This window comes from Lethenteron reissneri, chromosome 68 (assembly GCF_015708825.2).
Source record: "Lethenteron reissneri isolate LAM-NWPU_2019-01 chromosome 68, ASM1570882v1, whole genome shotgun sequence".
Lineage (NCBI taxonomy): Eukaryota > Metazoa > Chordata > Hyperoartia > Petromyzontiformes > Petromyzontidae > Lethenteron > Lethenteron reissneri.
Window position 1 is genome coordinate 7,386,720 of NC_083846.1, and position 6,000 is coordinate 7,392,719.

General features: G+C 51.2%; 1 pseudogene; it reads right to left on the minus strand.

The window, feature by feature from the left end:
- LOC133360327 (alpha-1,6-mannosylglycoprotein 6-beta-N-acetylglucosaminyltransferase B-like) overlaps nucleotides 1-3,811 on the minus strand; it is a 49,433-nt pseudogene extending 45,622 nt beyond the window's left edge.
- Nucleotides 3,812-6,000: the final 2,189 nt, after the last annotated feature.

The following is a 6,000-nucleotide window of genomic DNA, read 5'->3' on the forward strand; positions in this document are numbered from 1 at the left end:
TTGTAAATTGGACGCATTGGACGCAGCATTGTTAATCCGGAGCCCACTCTGTGCAGCTGTAATGGCCTGGGAAAGTTCCTGGGAAGTTTCTTAAACCATAGCAAGAAACCCACAGTACGCGCGCCTATCTGAGCCATATTCATCGCGAGGAAGCCAATGCTGCAGCACCAATGGGGTCAACCAGGCTGAACTCTGCCGGACCGCCCGAGGGCCGACGAGGCAACAGCTGGGAGCCAGTTTGGGCACATCGCGACTGAATGTCAACGACCATGCAAAACCGCGCCCTGTGCGTGGCAACCGTAGTAATCGTAGTGATTTACTTGGTTGTCAATGAGAGCCCACATTTTTCTTCAGGGAAGGGTCCTGCCGTTGGCTTTTAATGTTGAATTCTGTTTCGGCCAATTTAACGACGAGTCGTTTTTATTATTTTACAAGAGGGAGGAAAGTGGAGCATCCAGAGAAAACCCATTCCGCAAGGGGAGGGGGGGGGTGGGTAACGCTCCATCCACGTACAGATGGAAACAGATGACGATTAGTCCACTCGCTGAACCGCCTTCTCCTGGCGGTACAGCGAGTGGACAGGAAAGGGAGTAATCACAACCGATCTGCGTGTGATCCACCAACCCTCGCTGCTGCCTCCACAGTGCTGGATCACAGTCCACGGCACGTGCAGCGTAGCGGGTTTGGGAGCGTCGCGGATTTGGGAGCGTAGCGCGATTGGGAGCGTAGATGGTTTGGGAGCGTAGCGCGATTGGGAGTGTGTAGGCGCACAGTCGTGGCGCGTGGCTGGAAGGCCGTGCGTTGTGCTCGCTCCTTGCTTCTCGTGATAAGGACATCATGGCTTGTTGATTGATGTCGACGCAGCGTGAGAAACGCCACTTAAGCCTTACGCCGCTTCACAAGAATGACCCGCGGAGAGATTGTTAAAACAAATGAAATTGCAGCATGAAAATCATAGCAGGCACTGAGGAGTAAACTATAAACTTTTTATTTTTTTAGCAGATAAGGCCCACCGAGCTATTGGGTCTTTTTCAGAAGTGACCTGGCCACAAAGTATAGCCCAATGAAGTGGCTTATCACGTGTACATTCATAGCGGCAGCCAACTATTCTGAACGCATGTTGATTCTAAATGTGGAGGTGAAAAACCGGAGGACGAGCGGAAAAATCCAAGTGGCTACCGGGAGAGAAAGACACGTACGCTCCAAATATACAGCAGGTGTCAGGCTAGGGATCGCACATACAACCTCCTGTATACCAGGCGAGGAAGTTAACATCTCCTAGCCACTGTGGCACCTCACACACAAGATGGGTCGACATGTCGACATCTGTCTCTTACTCCATGGTCTGCTGGCGAGTGATGAAAGAGACAACAGACCTGAGATGCTCACTCATTACACTGGTCTACAATTTTTAGACTTCGTCTGCTTCAGAGATGAAATGTGCTGTTTATTATGGATTTTGATGTGCTGAATTCAAATATGACAATTAAAACAACTGATTGGCTATTGTTCCCAAAATATTTAAGTTTACATTTTACGTCTATGTATATTGTGTAGATAATAGTTTCTCATAGATTGTAAACCTCGGGTCTTGTCACGTGTTTATGGTTGCTTTACATGATAACAGGTCACCTGTCCTGTCCATGTAACACTTTAAAAATCAGCAAAAGGGTTATATAAATAAAATGTATTATGAAACACAAGGCAAAACACTATTATGTATATATAAGTACATAATCTAGTCCTTATTCAGTGTCTACTCAGCACTTCTTGGCTTGTCTCTTGAATTGATTAAATGGAGCATCTCTTGTCACTGTCCAGCAAGTCTGCAAGCATTGATGGGCTCAATTTGCCCGGATAGCCTTTCTCCATTGTTGCAATGTCCTGGTGAAATCGCTCGCCATCCTCGTCGCTCACTGCTCTGCAGTTCGGTGGGGAAAAAAAAAATCTATGAGAGCGCCAAAAAACGTATCTTTAGTGACATGTTGCAACCAAGGCTTTGGTAAGCCTTGAGGTGGTTTTCCACCATCTCCCTGTAGTCGGCTGCCTTGTTGTGTCCGAGAAAATGTGTTGCCACTGACTGGAAGGCTTTCCATGCCATATTTTCCTTGCCACGCAGGGCACTGTCAAATCCGCAATCTCTTCACCACAAACATAGACGAAGTTAACTGCTTTGTTCACATAAATACGAGGCATCTCTGCTCACTTTGGCTAAACAGAAATGGGTCCCTTTGCAAAATCAAACACTGACAAATAAGAGAGCACGACACTGTATGCTTTCTAGAGCTGATATAGGGCAATTTGTTCACCAGAGGGATGTAAAAGCCTAGTTATGATTGCATCATCCATGACTTTAGGAATAACATGAAGCAATTCATATCATGTATGATGCAATACCAGGTTCAGATTTAATCATTGTTTTGATAAAAAAAGCAAGTACTTCCCAAAGCCGGTTATAGATGTATTCATAGATCAAGGCCGTAATTATAATATATATTGGACACATCCCCCCCCCAATATTCAAATATGCTCAAAATGTCCTCCCCAATATATTGCTATAAAAATGTTTTTTAATAATTGATATGTTATGTAAATAAAAACAACAATTCGCTAAACCTTGGCCACAATATCTGGACTTGTCTTCATATAAGAATGCATAGATTAATGTTTATATTATTGTGGTTATGGTTGTACTTTATTAATCTATAATCTCTGCCATTACATACAATGAAACAAGAAAATGAACACAAAAAACAGAGCAATGTAATACAATACACTAGTAGACATTATTGACCCCCTGGAAGATTTGGTACCCCCCAATGTTAACTCCATGGCTACGGCCTTGTCATAGATACAAAGATGTATTTTAGTAATTTCTGGTTTAAATTGAGATACCTTCCCTTTATAACTCACGTATCCTCCGCCATTTCCAAGTCAAGGGTCATATATACTGACCCAGTAGCATAGCTTGAAAACTAGAGCCAATCAACAGTTTTAAGCATCGTTTTCATTCTCAGTGAGCCAGAATTAGTCAAGTTGGACTACATTTATTTCGGACGCATTTCGGCTGTAGACCAGTGTAATCCGTAAACACACGTGGAACCTCCGATTCCCAGCCTAGATTCCTCCACTGACTTCGTGAAATGGATCGTGAACATATCGCCTGACGGCCAGCCCCCCATTGTCTACGGCTCGGCTGGAGTTTTGCCAAACTCAATGCAGAACCAAATGTCACGCGATATGGGTTCTGTTCTTTGCGCAGTCACCGATACCAGGCTCAGACCATCGACTCGCTGTACCTGGGAACCCCGTTTCATCGCAACCCAGTCCATGTGCGAGTCTATGGGTCTCTGTGTGAGTCTACGGGTCTCTGTGTGAGTCTATGGGTCTGTGTGTGAGTCTATGGGTCTCTGTGTGAGTCTACGGGTCGGTGTGTGAGTCTACGGGTCGGTGTGCGAGTCTATGGGTCTGTGTGTGCAAGTCACAACACTCAACCCTCGCTCCCCGACTCGCGCTCACTAAAACGGACTCACCGACCCCCACACACACGCGCCATCACCTTTGTCTGCGCGAGAACCCACAGACGTGGACCACTCGCATCTTCCTCTCTCCACTTGCCTCGCTCTACCTCGGCGATAGGAGCTGGCGCAATGGCAAAAATAACGAGTTAGAGAGAGAGAGAGCCTTGAGAGGAAAGAACGGCGTGAGAGGATTGAGAGGATAGCGACAGAGGGGGAGGCGCTTCCACCACCACCATCACCGTGTCCAGGGCGACACGCACCTGGCGGGGCGGAGACCGGCGTAGCCCCTCCCCCCTCTCTCCACAGCCCCCCTCTCTTCTCCACAGCCCCCCCCCCCTCTCCACAGCCCCCCCTCTCCACAGCCCCCCCTCTCTCCACAGCCCCCCCCACAGCCCCCCCCTCTCCACAGCCCCCCCCCCTCTCCACAGCCCCCCCCCTCTCCACAGCCCCCCCCCCTCTCCACAGCCCCCCCCCTCTCTCCACAGCCCCCCCCCCTCTCCACAGCTCCCCCCCCCTCTCTCCACAGCTCCCTCCCCCCCTCTCTCCACAGCCCCCCCTCTCCACAGCTCCCCCCCCCTCTCCACAGTTCCCTCCCCCCCTCCACAGCTCCCTCCCCCCCCTCTCTACACAGCTCCCTCCCCCCCCTCTCCATAGCTCCCTCCCCCAATCGCAGTGGAATCTCCCTTGACATCCGGATTTCTCTATCCTACTCCTTTCCACCCCCGCGCTCAACTCTCTCATCACATTGCCCAACCATCACCCTCCACCCTCATCCCACGAATATCAGTCCCCGCCTCCTCTGCCGGGCACCATCCTTTGCCTCCATACCCACGTGCATCCTCTACGTGCAGCGGAATTTACATAGCAGACCCACTCAGTCGTTTGTCAATCTTTAGCTCTCCGATCCATACCAACTGCGTGCCATGTATGTGTCGTGCCGTAGATGGGCCGCACTTACCGGCAGTGGTAGACGGGGCCCATCTGGAGACGGTACCTTGTACCGCCAGGGGAGGGGCTGCTGGGGGCTCAGGATCCCAGACAGCTATCCCCCTCGGTGCTACCAACGGGAGGGGGGGGGCTGCGGGGGATCTAGGATCCCAACGCAACCCCACCCCTCGATGGGCAAGGGGCATAAAAGGGAAACTCCCCAGCCGATCGGGACGAGTTGAAGACCGAAAACCAGCGAGATAGGACCCGGAGACCCCGAGCCCCGCTGTCCTTATCAGGGCCGGGACGCTGTGCGGCTCAGTGGTGAGACCCTGGGAACCCCTGGCCCGACGTCCTTGTAAGGGCTGGGTCCAGTGGGTCATTGGCCGGAACTCGCACCCTGGCTAGGGCGAGTTAGAATAGCCTCCCCCGAGGCACCCATAGCTGGAGGACCCTGAGTGTAGTCCTGTTAGGGCACGTTAGCCCTGAGGCAGTACCTCCCCACAGTGGTACAGGACAGTAACCCGGAGTGTTCTGGGACTGTACTGCCGAGGTGGTTTAATAGTGCTTGCCTCCAAGAACCGTCTCCAGCGTCTCCTGAATCCACAACACTAAATATGTATTGCCCCGCTCGTTTACCTATGAAAGTCTGTCTCAAGACTCTAATCTAAACTTTGCATTTTATTTTACCAGGTAAAGCCCTCCGAGCTATATAACACATTTCCTGAAGCGACCAGGCTATCACAAATGATAGTTCAACGAAGTGGCTTATCGTCACGTGAACATTTATAGTATTGGCCAAATATTCTCAACGTGTGATTTTTTTTATTTTAAATGTGGAGGGGAAAACTGAAGGACCTGACCCGGACAGAAATCCACACGACCACGGGTAGAAGATGCAAAATCCAAATATACAGGCGTCGGGGTTGGGATCAAACCCACGACACCTTGCCACCGTGGCACTAGTGGGGCGATGCTGCTGCAGCGGATTTCTTAGCACGGGGATGTAACGCGGCCACTCGCAGTTGACAATGTGTCGGATGTGGAGCTGAGTGGACTTGCCGATGACCGGTACCAGCGGTGTCAAGATCGGACTCTGTGGAGGAGTCTCGTGAAGGACGCTGCGACTGGGCAGTTGGAGGCAGTCGCCCTCCAGCAACAATGGAGGGCAGAGCCACGCTCACAACAACGTGCAGAGCACCGGGTGGCTAAAGCACAGCAAGTTGGCATAGGGGGCCAGTCAACCCATGGCCCCTCTTGGATCTGTCCTGTAACATGTCAGCAGGTGAGCCTTCGAAGTTTCCACGTGGCTTTAACGTGCACATCGCCTGGCACAGGTGTCGTGGTGACGTCACCGCCACTTGGCGGCGGCTGCTGCTGTTGAGTGAAGGCTTGGTGCGTCGCTGTGAAGGCAGAGGCTTGAATCCGTGCCCTCGTGAGAGCCAGAAAACGGGGGGGGGGGGGTGGAAAACGCCTGCACCCATCACTCGGACATCACACGAAGACCGCAAGACGTTCGTACCGCTTGCATTGTAACAACCGCACACGCCTC